At 46.3% G+C, this 12,912-nt stretch overlaps 1 protein-coding gene across 1 annotated transcript in view; it reads left to right on the forward strand.

The window, feature by feature from the left end:
• WRN (WRN RecQ like helicase) overlaps nt 1-12,912 on the forward strand; it is a 2,579,924-nt gene that overhangs the window by 454,631 nt on the left and 2,112,381 nt on the right. The window lies entirely within an intron of this gene.

Here is a 12,912-nt window from a genome sequence, read left to right on the forward strand (position 1 = left end):
AGCCAAAAAAGGGGTCTTGCCTGGTTTCAAGCAGCTATAGCTTTGGCCAAAGCCTACAGGAGCCCTCTGCTTAAAACAAAGCATTCTGGCAAGAAACATGGAAAAAAGCATTGAGAGATCAAGGGTGTCTTGTTTGGATGAATGTCAGCTCCCTAGGTCCAGCGATTCTGAGCTTGAAGAGGCATCTTTACAGCTCCTTCTCTCCAGAGTTGATCTAACCCAAAATCTCTGGCATAACAGCTTTGCAGGCCTTCATTGCATTTGGCATCTTGCATGTTCTCTTTGACTGATGACTAATGCAGTACCTTCTGATACTGAAGTTCAATTGGTGTCCGAGGCTTATATTCTGATTACTAAAGGGGATGTCAATATCCTATGGTATTTGTATGTGAGGAGGTTCCCTGTGACCAGATCAAGGTCTTAGTTACCTGCCCATGTTCCAAGGCCTGAAGCTCAGTGTTATTTGAAGCTATGAGTCACAAAGCACCAAAGACCAAACTAGTGCCAGCTAGCTTGCTTTGGGCTAGATTGAGCAGTACCTTGTTTCTAGCTACTTTCCAGGCTTCTACTGAACTACTTTTCCACCTGGTTCAGGAATTCATGTCTTCATTGAAGTTCAGACAGCTAGCACTGGAAATCCTTAATGTGTTTGAGACCTTTTCTAAAAATTGAAGGGTAGACTCTACTCTAGTAGATTCTCATTCCTAAGCAGGTGGACTGTCTTATGTGGGTGAGGTAGTTTGTGGTGTTGCATATGACTTCAAGACAGAGGGGGGGGGGCCCCCTTATCCTTAATTTATGTTAAGTAGGTAGGTGTACTGGTCCAAAGACCCTTTTCAGCCATGACCCGAGGCAAGTAAGCAAGACAGTGTACATAAACATTAGTCAAACATAGTGTACATTAGATGAATGCAAAGGTTCATCATATACAGTTTGTTTATACATCAGGAAACACTAGTATAATTAACAAGAAAATACTTAGCATAGTTGCATGAGACTTTACTGAAATTATGACTGTGTGTCAAGAATACAAGTCAATCTTCTTCATGATCACAGTAACATTGATTAACAAGGTAATCTTTGTAACAGAAAGCAGTGAGTCTTGTATCAGCTTGTTGTAGAAGAGGAGAAATGGAAAGAGGGGAAAAAAAAACAGAAGAGATAAAGACAAAGAAAATGAGAAGGTTTAGCCTGGGTCCCTTTTGCATTAACATTCGATGTGATAGTGTTCAGTCTCGCCGTTTGTTCTTACACATGGGTTCGGAGCCGATCCTCGGCTCCGTGTCGGCCGCTTGCAAGCTCTGCATCGAGAAGAAGCTCGAGACAATCTAATACCCACAATCACTCTCTGCCTTTACCTCAGATCTAGTTTGCCACTGCTGCGTTCGCATTGCTGGGAGCTAGCTCGAGCATCTTGAGTTAAGATATAACTTATTTTTGTTATATTTTATTGGAAAATTTATTCTCATAGTAATTTTTGATATACTGAGTGTATGTGTGAGTAGGTTGAATTCTCGGTACCGTTAAGTTTATTAATTGGTTAGAGTTTTTCGGGGCCTACCAACCCTACTTAAATTTGACACCGGACTTGACATTTAATTCGGATTTGACTTTTTTCACGGTTTGACTCTTATACTGGACTTGACTCTTATCTTACTTGTAAAATGTCTGATAAAGTGAAATCAGGTTTTAAGCGTTGTCAGTGTGGCCAAAAAATGTCAGTGACTGACAACCATAGTTCCTGCGTCTACTGCCTTGGCCCTCTCCACTTACAAGAGGACTGTTCAATCTGTCACTCTTTTAGTGGGAGGGTCATGACAGATAGGCGCAGGAAACTCATGGACAGAGGATTATTAAAACCTTCCTTTCAGGAGGCTCTGGATGCTTCTGACCAGGCATCGAAATGCTCGAAGGAATCAAGGCGTCGGAGCCCAAGTCATCGGCCGAGCTCTTGAGTAAAGTTAGATCACCGGTTCCACAGACTTGGGCAGTGTTCAACTGGTGTCGGTTCCTGAGCCTCGAGTCTTGGAACCGGTGATGGAGCTCCTCCGACTTTATTGAGGTCGGCTCCGTCTTCGGTTCCTTCGACCGTTCTTCTTCCAAACTCCGATGTCGATGTGGATCGTGTGGTGCAGAAGTTATTGGAGCATTGGCCCTGTCCAAACTTATTTCAGTTTCCACCCAGTTGGTGTCGAAACTTGAAGGCCTCCATTGTCTCCATCCATTCCTCCTCGAGACCTGTCCAGTCTTTGGAGCGGAAGAGGTTGATCTTCTGATTGTGGAGCCCTCGGGTCCAGAACCCTTTCTCGGTCTGTTCCTCTCACCTCGACTCCATCGGACCCGGTACGGAGTCTCGAGCCGACGATCTGTCCTTGGTTCCGGGGCGAGAGTCGAACCAGCGTTTCGGTTCCGACTCTTCCCCTCGGGGCCTCGGCGGATCGATTCAGCTCCGTCACCGGGGTCGATGCCTTTGCCTGTTTCGGGATTCTTCCCATTTCTTGAACCGGAGATTCTTCGATTCGGGACCGGGCGTTCGACCTAATGATGAAGGTGTTGTCTACCCAGACAACCACATCAGTGGAAGCAACCTCTCCTCCCCATAAAGGGCCGTTATCCTCCTCTGCACCCACGGCCACATCCAAGCGTCGAGCACCAGTGTCTCAGCCACCCCTGGAGGTGCCCCTCTTCCTCGGAGGCTTCTTGGATGCTCCCCACGAAGAAGTCCCTAGGAAAAGATTGTGTAAGAGGAGACACTTGGATTCTCCACAAGAATCCTTGACATCCGATACTGACTTAGATGAGTCAGAAGGGTCCCCTAAGTCACCTTCAGAAGATGTCTCTTTTCGGACATATTGGAGATCCTGAAACAGAGAGGTGACTGGCACTCCCCCCTTCTGAGGATGAGTCAGTTTTGCTGAAGGCATTGGTGCTCGCCCTTCTTCCTCCTGGGTCCTCCGCCCTTGACGAATTAATGGAACTTATTGCTCGAAGGGGGAGGCTCCTGACACAGTGGAACCAGTCCCAAGGAAACCCAATAAGTATATCACTGCACCTCAGGACAAGACCTACTTAACAAAGGAGTTCCAGTGGACGCTATGGTGGTGGCGCCACGAAAAGGAGATGTCGGAATCTTCCTCATCTGTCCATCCCCTAATAAAGATTCTAGGACTATGGACAGGTGCGAAGCGCATTTTAGTTCAGCGGCTTTTCCATGCGATCCCTGAACTATTTGACCCATTTTACCGACTACAGAGGATCTAGTCAAAGAGTTGGGAGATACCCTCCAGGGTACTACAGATGCTGCTGTCTCAGAGAAAGTGACAGCGCAACTTAATACCCACATCCATTGTGAACTCGTCTATGAGGCTGATTTCTTACGCGGCCGAAGGTTCGAGTAGGGCAGCAGCTTCAGCGATTGCTCGCAGACAATCCTGGATGCTTATGTTCATTCTTGGAAGCCTTCAAGTCTTCCTTTACTAACGCCCCATTTGATGGTGCCACTCTTTGGCCCCAAAGTAAAGGAGACCCTTACCGGTGTGAACAGGAGGAAAGACTCTGTCTGCTGTCGAGTCCGTTTTCCACCCCAACCAGACCGTACCCCAAAGGGCAACGTGGTGGAAAAATGTGGATGTTCTTCATTCCACATTGCTGCAGTCCTAACTATTGGGTAGTCCGCTGTCCAGTCGGCCCGAATACCAAAGTATATGGCTGGCGTCGGTCAGGGCGCATTAGACTGACGTCAGTACGTCAGGGTACTAATGCGCATGACCGACGTCATATCCTCAGTCTTTTTTGCCGCATGGTCCGATGCAGAAGCAATTTTGCGAGTGCAGGTTGGCGTTCTGAAAGTTTCTGAAGTCACAGTTTCAGACCGAATCAAAGTTGGCTAAGTTCCCCGTTGGGAATATTTTGGTTTTTCTTGCCTCAGTATTTAACGGATGTCAGAAAAAGTGAATAACTGAATTTCTAGTGGGAAACAGATAGCTGATAGGGATTACCATACTTTGTGTATTCCTTGTTTAGGGCCTGAGCACGGCGTTGTTGGATGCGCTCTTGTGCTAGATTTAACAAACGCACTATTAAGAGAAGGTTAGACTGTGCCAGGTTAGTTTTGGGAAGCGTTGTAATTATAAAATGCCGTCGGAGGCTCCGGCGCCGGCTTGACCAAAAGCGCAAGGACAAAGCAGCAAAGCCTAGAGTGGAAGAACCGACAGTCCCAGACGTCGGATCTTTAGAAGGCTCAGTGGAGCCGGAGGTTTTGCCAGGTGTTTCTTTGGAGTCTCAGGAGAGACTTTACTGTTACAGGATGTATCCTCGCAGGAAGTAGGCCAGGCTGAGGGGCTTCTCAGGTGCCTGTTCTTCCCTCTCTTCCTAAGGTGGTTAGAGCCTCCCCTTCTGTTTCCAAGGCTTCTTTGAGAGGCAGGCCAAGTTTAGCTTCAGTGGGGGTTTCTCCTAGTGCTTCAGGGTCTTTGCCTAAGAAACATATGCTTAAAATGGCAGAGGATTTGATTACTATGATTAGAGGTTCTATGCCCTCCTGATAAGAGGCCTAGAGTGGAAGCAGAGTTTGAGAGATTTGAGCAATGTTCGAGGCTTCTGAGTCTTGGCTGAAGACTTGCAGGAGTATCCTCCTTATTCTGATTCTGATGTGGATGATTCTACTCCTTCAGCTTCTCCTCCTGAGGATTTTTCATTTTCAGAGACTCTGCATTCCATGAGGGAGCATTTTAAATGGGAAGGTCAAGATTTCTCTGATTCCAGGAAGAGGCTTAGGCAATTCTTGTTTTACCCCAGCATAGGCCTTTAGCTATACCTCCTGTTCTGAATGTGGTGGAAGATGTTTTGCAGAGGCTTCCCTCAATCCTGATTCTTTGCCTCCTGCCCCAGTTAAACCGGATAGGTACTATAGGGTGCCTGAAGCTCATAAGTATCTTTTAAGAGTCCTAGGGCAGACCCGAAACTGTCTCAGGGGCCTAAAGGTGTGAAGGCCTCTGTTGTTAAAAATCCTGTTCCTCCTGATAAAGAGGCAAGGGCTTTGGATAGATGGGGAAAGAAAGTGTATACTTCTTCCACTTTAGCCATGAGGCGTTGAATTGTCAGTTTCACATGTTAAAATATCAGAATTATCTCCTTTCACAATTGAAATCTAAGGTGGATGCTCTGGCAGAAGGTATTGAGTGTAAAGAGTTGCAGGATTTAGTTCATGTGTCTGAACAGGTGGGTAAACATTCCTTGCAATGTGGTTTTGATGCTGTGCAGGCCTCCTCGAGGGTGGCTGCCACTGGTTCTGTTCTTCGTAGGCATGCCTGGTTGAGAGATCAGAATTTAGCTGAGCATGTTAAAACAAGGATTTTGGATGCTCCTTTGCAGTCTGATGTGTTGTTTGGTTCGCCTGTGGAAGCAGTCTTAAAGAAAATGGAGGACAAGGCTAAGTCTATGCAAACTGTTAAGGATTTTTGCAGGTGCAGCCTCCAGTTTAGTAGAAATTGGCCTACTAAGGGATGGACTTATCCTGCTTATGATTCCCAGTCTAGGGGTAGGTCTAGACGTGGTAGGGGCAGAGCTCAAGGTTCTTTTAGGCCTAGGACAGGAGTTCCCCTGCTCAGACTTCTGGTGAGGGTAGGGTCAGTCCTTTCGTAAGCAGACCCAATGACCTGCCTTTTCAGCTGCCAGTACATTCTCGCCTGGCAGCACCTTTGGGAGGAAGGCTGTCTCTTTTCAAAGAAAATTGGGATTTAATTACCCAAGACAGATGGGTTCTGGATATCATTCACCACGGTTACAGGTTTTATTTCCATACCTTGCCTCCTTTCAAAGGCATGCCAGACATTCCTCCTCTACAAAGACAAGAGGCTCACAAGCAAATTTCTCTGTTGCTCCACATAGGGGCCATTCAGCCAGTTCCTGTGCCAGAAAGGGGCCTAGGATTTTATTCTCGCCTGTTCCTAGTACCGAAGAAGGGGAACACGTGGAGGCCAATTTTGGATTTATCTATCCTCAACACTTATCTGGACATTCCCAAGTTCAAAATGTTGACGTTACAACAGCTTTTACCTCTGCTGGGCAAAGATCACTGGATGGTAACTTTAGATCTCAAGGAAGCTTACCTTCATGTGCCTATAAGACTAAGTTGCAGGAAGTATCTGCGTTTTCGAGCTGGAAATTCTCATTATCAGTTCTCTGCATTGCCCTTTGGCTTATCCACTGCCCAGAGTATTCACAAAGGTTCTGGCTCCAGTCCTAGCTTACTTCAGGCTAAAAGGAATTCAACACTATCCTTACTTGGGCGACTGCCTGATCCTACCACAAGAAAAGGACCACTCGCCGCAGCACTTGGATTATGTCATAGCAGTGCTAAGATGCCTAGGGTATTCTGTGAGCGAAATAAAGTCCAGTCTAGTACCCTCTCAAGACATGTGCTTTCTGGGTGTGAGACTGAATACAGCAGCCCAGATGGCCTTTTAACCCCGGACAAACAAAAGAATCTTTCCAGTTACTTCCATCAACTATCTCTTCAGTCCGGGCTGACTGCAAGGACAGTCCTTCAAGCCTTAGGGTTCATGGCATCTTGTATTCTGGTGCTTCCCAATGCCAAACTGCATATGAGGAAGCTGCAATGGTATCTCAAAATGTATGGACACAGCACTGCCAGGATTTGGACACTGTCATTCAAATAATACCTTGCATTCAAAAGGAATTTTGTGGTGGGCTCAGGAATGTCACCTAAACAAGGGACTCTCTGTGACCCGGCCAGAGGCGAGTCAGATTCTAACGACAGATGCCTCAGACATTGCTTGGGGAGCTCATCTAAATGGAAAGTGGATACAAGACAAGTGGCCTGCCAGACTACAGCATCTACATATCAACATGAAAGAGATGTTAGCAGTCCAGTTTGCATTAATGGCTTTCAAGGAGTTACTTCTTCCAGGGCAGGTGTTGATTCTAACAGACAACACAACTGTCATGTGGTACATCAACAAACAAGGGGAACACATTCTTACCCATTGTGCAGGCAAGCAATGATTTTATGGGAGACTGCGCTCAGCTTGCAACTAACTCTTCAGGCAAGGTTTCTGCCGGAGCACAGAACTCCTTAGCAGGCGTGTTAAGCAGACAAATCATGGATCCCCACGAGTGGAAACTGGATCTTCATGTATTTCAAAAATTGACAGTGTCATGGGAACTCCAGACATAGATCTGTTCGCTTCTCCACTGAACCACCAGCTGCCAAAGTTTTGCACAAAGAGGTTTCATCACACAGCTTGGAAAGTGGATGCTCTTTCTTTCAGTTGGAAAAATCTTCATGTGTATGCTTTTCCACCTCTGCCTCTTCTCCCAAAGGTGCTTCTAAAGGTCAGACAAGACAAGCCAAGGATGATTTTAATAGCTCCAGATTGGCCTCGGCAGCACTGGTACCCATTACTGAGGAGTCTGGTAAGGAAGCCTCCATGGCCTTTACCCTTGATTCCACACCTGTTGTCTCAGAGGGACGGTCACCTGCTCAATGTCAAGCTTCAATCTCTTCATCTAACAGCCTGGCATATTCTGTTTTGAAAGACAGCAGGTCTCAACTTCCTCAACAAGTTTTAAATGTGATTATGGAAGCCAGAAGACCTAGTACAAGGAAAGTGTACATGAAAAATGGAAGAGATTTTTATTTTGGAGTGCAGCAAACAATTTGGAGATTTCTGAGCCTAATTTGAGTGTGGCTCTTCAATATCTTACTGAGCTATTGGACAAAGGTTTGTCTTTCTCTTCCATTAAGATTCATGCTGCAGCAATTTCAGCTCACTATGATTGTGACCCACCATTGTTTTCATCCTTTGTTCAAGCAATTTCTTAGAGGGCAAGAATATAAGACCCCCGTAGAGCTCCTACTCCTGCTTGGGATCTCAATTTTGTGTTGGAGAAACTTACTCTACAACCTTTTGAGCCTCGGCTACTGCTGAATTGAAATACTTGTCATGGAAGACTGCTTTTTGTTGGCCATTACTTCTGCAAGAAGGGCTTCTGAGTTGCAGGACCTTATGGCGGTAGAGCCTTTGTTGATTTTTCATAAGGATAGGGTATCTTTACGTACTAATCCTTCCTTTATGCCTAAGGTGGTTTCTAGTGTGGCTTTAAACCAAACTATTCATTTGCCTACTTTTTATGCAGATCCCCAAAATAAAGGGGAAAAGATTTTGCACACTTTAGATGTACACAGGCAATTGCGTTATTATTTGAGCAGGACTAAGGATTTTAGGCAGTCTCAGCAGTTGTTTGTTTCTTTTGCTTTGGGTTCAGGGCAAGCCTGTGTCAAAACAAACTATTTCTAGGTGGATTGGGTTTTGCATTGCAATTTGTTATTCCCATCATGGCAAGGAGATTCCAGCTGGAATTAGGCCTCATTCCACTAGGGCTACTGCCGCTTCTACAGCATTTCTAAGGGGGGTGGCCACTAAGGATATTTTGGAGGCAGCTACTTGGAGTTCAGTGCATACTTTCTCTAAGCATTATCACCTTCCTCTCTACTCTAAGTCTAGGGCTGGTTTTGCCACAGCTATTTTGCAAGGCATGTTGTCAGTTCCTGCTTCCTTATGATTTGCCAGCCTCCCTTACCTCTGCTTTGGGATTCTACCCAATAGTTAGGACTGCAGCAATGTGGAATGAAGAACATAGTACAGTTTTGTACCTACCATAAATGTAGATGTTCGAGGATCCACATTGCTGCAGTCCAATTTACCCTCCCTCCTTCCCCTCTGTGTTTAAGGGTGGTTGTGTAGGTGAGGTTATATTCTGGTAATTTTGTATATATTGTACATATTTTTAGTGCAGATATGTTTGGAATTTTTAGTTTTGGCCTTAGCTTTTCAGGGTCTTCTGACATCTGGGGCAAGAAAAGACTGAGGATATGGCGTCGGTCATGCGCATTAGTACCCTGACGTACTGACGTCAGTCTAATGCGCCCTGACCGGGCGTCAATATACTTTGGTATTCGGGCCGACTGGACAGCGGACTACCCAATAGTTAGGACTGCAGCAATGTGGATCCTCGAACATCTACATTTATGGTAGGTACAAAACTGTACTTTTCGAAAACCCCAAGGATCTTTCCCAGGCACACAGGGTGATGCCCCTTCTAGAGGCAGAGGGGGGGCAGAGGTGGAAGACGCCGCCCTGGTGGCAGAGGGGTCCGCAGCATCAAGGTGACAGGGATACACTCCTGGTAAACCTTTCCAGCACTCCTGAGAGGCCCGACTGTCCTGCTCTGGAGGCAGTTGGGGGTCGCTTAGCTTTATACCCTCAGGCCTGGCAAAATATAACTACAGACAAGTGGGTAAAAAGCGTGGTTACCAGAGGTTACAACATACCCTTTCTTTCCCATCCCATTCCAAAGAAAAGACTCCCAGATGTACCGCCCCATCTGCGAGAGCCAGCAGCTATAGAAATTTCAAAGCTGCTAGAAAAAAGAGTCATCCAACCAGTCCCAGCGGACCAGCAAGGATGTCCTTCATGGATGCATCTGCAGTCATAACAAGTGGGTTGTCCTGTCGTCAGGCAGCCCTGCAGTCGGCCGGATTCCAAAGTCCGGGTCCGCTTCGCTGATGTCGCACTCCACCCGGCGTCATCTCTGTTGGTCTTCGGTATAAAAGCATCAGCCGGCGCCATTTTCCTCAGTCTTTCTTGCTGCGTGGCGCCGAAGCAGAAGCTGTTCGCAAGTGCCGGTCGGTCGGATCCAGAGATTACTTCTACGAATACTACCAAGACTTCTAAAGCTAAGTACCCCGTTGGGGACTCTTTCTTGCCTCAGCCGATGTCAGAAAAAGTTAACAATTGTTTAACCTGTGGGAAACAAATACCTCATAAAGATTTCCACTCTTACTGTCTGCCTTGTTTAGGCCCAGCCCACGTAGCAGCCTGTTCGGCCTGTGCCTCTTTCAACTGACGAACGCTTAGGCGTCGGTCGGAGTTTGCAGAACAGTTTTTCGGTTCTGATTTTGCGTACATTATGCCGTCGGATCCTCCGACTACCCCAAAAACGCAAAGATAAAGACCGACACGCGGTCCGCGGTTTCGGCGAAACCACGGTAAAGCAACGCAAGTGTCTCGGTTTCGGCGAAACCGAAAACTGCTCAAAGTACAGCTGAACCTATTCTTACAACTGAGGCCCCTGCTACAACTCTTGAATCGACCTCAGAAATTTTACCCACTACGGTGGTTGACTTATCAGACACCATCCCTTGGATGTCTCTACCCCAGCACGTGGTGCTGCTAGGCCTCCAGCTGCCATGTCCATTAAGGCCTCGCCAGGGCTAAAGCAGCCAAGACTACTAAAACAGTGCCTGTTAAACCCCCACATCCAGGCCCTCTTCTAGTTCTCAAATGCTTTCTTTGGCAGAAGATTTAATTTCTTTAATTAGAGGATCTCAATCTCACCCAGACAGGGCCTCTCAGCCCCAGAGAAGAGACCTAGGGCAGAGCCCCTGAGCCAGTGTCTTCTGATGATTCTGCTGATGAATCAGACATAACTGACCAGCCTGAGGCTCCCTTCTCCAATTTTGAAGATTCTGATGCTGAAGTATCCATTCCAGCTGCTTCCCACCAGAAGAATTCTCCTTTGGGAAACCTTGCATGCCATGCGAGAACAGTTCCAATGGCAGCAACAGGATTTTTCAGACTCCAGAAAAGGACTTAGGACCTTTCTGCACCTCCCACAGCACAGGCCCTTAGCTATACCTCCTGTTCTCTCTGTGGTGGATGATGCTTTCAATGATGTTTGCTCCGCCCAGATTCTTTCCCCCAGCCCCTGCCAAACCAGACAGATTTTACAGGGTGCCAGATACTCATCACCACCTTTACAAGGCCCCACTTGCAGACCCAGAAACTATATCCCAGGGTCCCAAGGCAGTAGCCTCGACCACAGCTAAAAACCCTATTCCTTCTGAAAGGGAAGCAAGGTCACTAGACAGATGGGGTAAAAGGTCTACACTTCAGCTACTCTCTCAGCTAGAGCTTTAAACTGTCAGTTTCACATGATACAATACCAAGAGTTTATGCTTGATCAGTTAACTAAAAAACTAACCACTGATGAATCTCTTGATAAGAAATATGTATTAGAGATGGTAAATAACATACAACAGGTTAGCAACCATTCCTTAAAATGTGGCTATGATGCACTGGAGGCTTCATTTAGATCAGCCATGACAGGCACAGTGATAAGAAGGCATGCATGGCTAAAGGAACAAGCTTTACCGGATCATGTTAAAGCTAAGTTGCTAGATGCTCCTATGGACAAGACAAGTTTGTTTGGTACACCTGCCCAGCAGGTTATGAAGAAAATGGAAGAAAAGGCAAAATCTGTTCAAACTGTTAAAGATTTCTTGCAGGTTCAACCCCAAGGTTTAGCAGGAACTGGCCTGCCAAAATTGGTCCTTTCCTGACTCCACAAAATTTCAAAGGGGCAGGAATAGGCGTTCCAGAGGCAGAAACCAATCCAGAGGAGGTGCCTACAGAGGACGACAGTGGCAAGGTAACAACAGAGGCACAGACACAGCCACTGCCACTACATCAGCACAACCACAGTGACTTAATCCTAAATCCGCCTACCAGGGAACAAATAGCAGCTCCTCTAGGCGGAAAGTTAACCTTATTTTCAAAGAACTGGCACTACATAACAAAAGACAAGTGGATTTTACAAACCATAGATCAAGGTTACGGTTTCACTTCCACACTTTACCAGTCAAAAGAGGAATGCCAAATCTACCTCCAAATCAAAAACAGAGGCTCTACCAGATAATGGAGTTAGCAAACATGAGAGCTGTGGAAAGAGTGCCAACAGCAGAACAAGGAAAGGGTTCTACTCCAGACTATTCCTAGTTCCAAGAAAGGAAAAAGTTGGAGACCAATTCTCGACCTGTCCACCTTAAATACATACATCATTGTCCCAAAATTCAAAATGCTGACCCTACAGCAACTTCTTCCCATGCTGGGCAAGGAGTCTTGGCTGGTAACTCTAGATCTCAAGGAGGCATACCTGCACGTCCCCATTCGACCAATCTGCAGAAGATACCTCAGATTTCTTGCAGGATCAGAGCACTATCAATTCTCAGCATTGCCCTTTGGCTTATCTACTGCCCAGAGTATTCACAAAATGCCTGGCATCAGTAATCGCCATTGCAGACTACAGGAATTCAAATTTACCCATACCTGGGCGACTGCCTGCTACAAGCGACAACAAAAGCAAGCTGACAACAGATTTACAAAGGGTCATTTACTTGCTACAAGGACTGGGATACACAGTCAATTTACAAAAGTCAAGGCTGATACCATCCCAAACAAGGACATTCTTGGCGCTGAATTGGACACAGTACAACAAATGGCATTCCTGACTACAGAAAAAAAAAGAACTTCCTCTTTACTTCTTGGCACTAACAAAACTGAACAAGTTAACAGCAAGAAAAGTTCTGCAGGCCTTGGGCTTCATGGCATCATGCATAATCTTGGTCCCATTTGCCAGACTACATATGAGGAAACTACAGTGGTACCTAAAGAATTTATGGTCCCAACACAGACACAGTCTAGAAACAGAAATCCCACTAATTCCATGCTTAAAACAGGAGTTCCTATGGTGGGCTCAGGCATGCCAGTCAAACCCAGGCCTACCCTTTCGCAGATGTCAACCAAGCCAGACCATCACAACAGACGCTTCAGACCTAGGATGGGGGCCCACATGCTGGACAAATGCGTGCAAGGATTGTGGACACAGGATCAACTTCACCTGCACATCAATCTAAAAGAAATGCTGGCAGTAAAACTGGCAATCCAAAAGTTCAAACCATTTCTCAAAGAGGGCCAGTTGATGATAAGGACAGACAACACCACAGTCATGTGGTACATCAACAAACAGGAGGCACTCATTCATACCCCTATG

The sequence above is a fragment of the Protopterus annectens genome, chromosome 17.part0 (assembly GCF_019279795.1).
Source record: "Protopterus annectens isolate FY-2018-M chromosome 17.part0, PAN1.0, whole genome shotgun sequence".
Taxonomy (NCBI): domain Eukaryota; kingdom Metazoa; phylum Chordata; order Ceratodontiformes; family Protopteridae; genus Protopterus; species Protopterus annectens.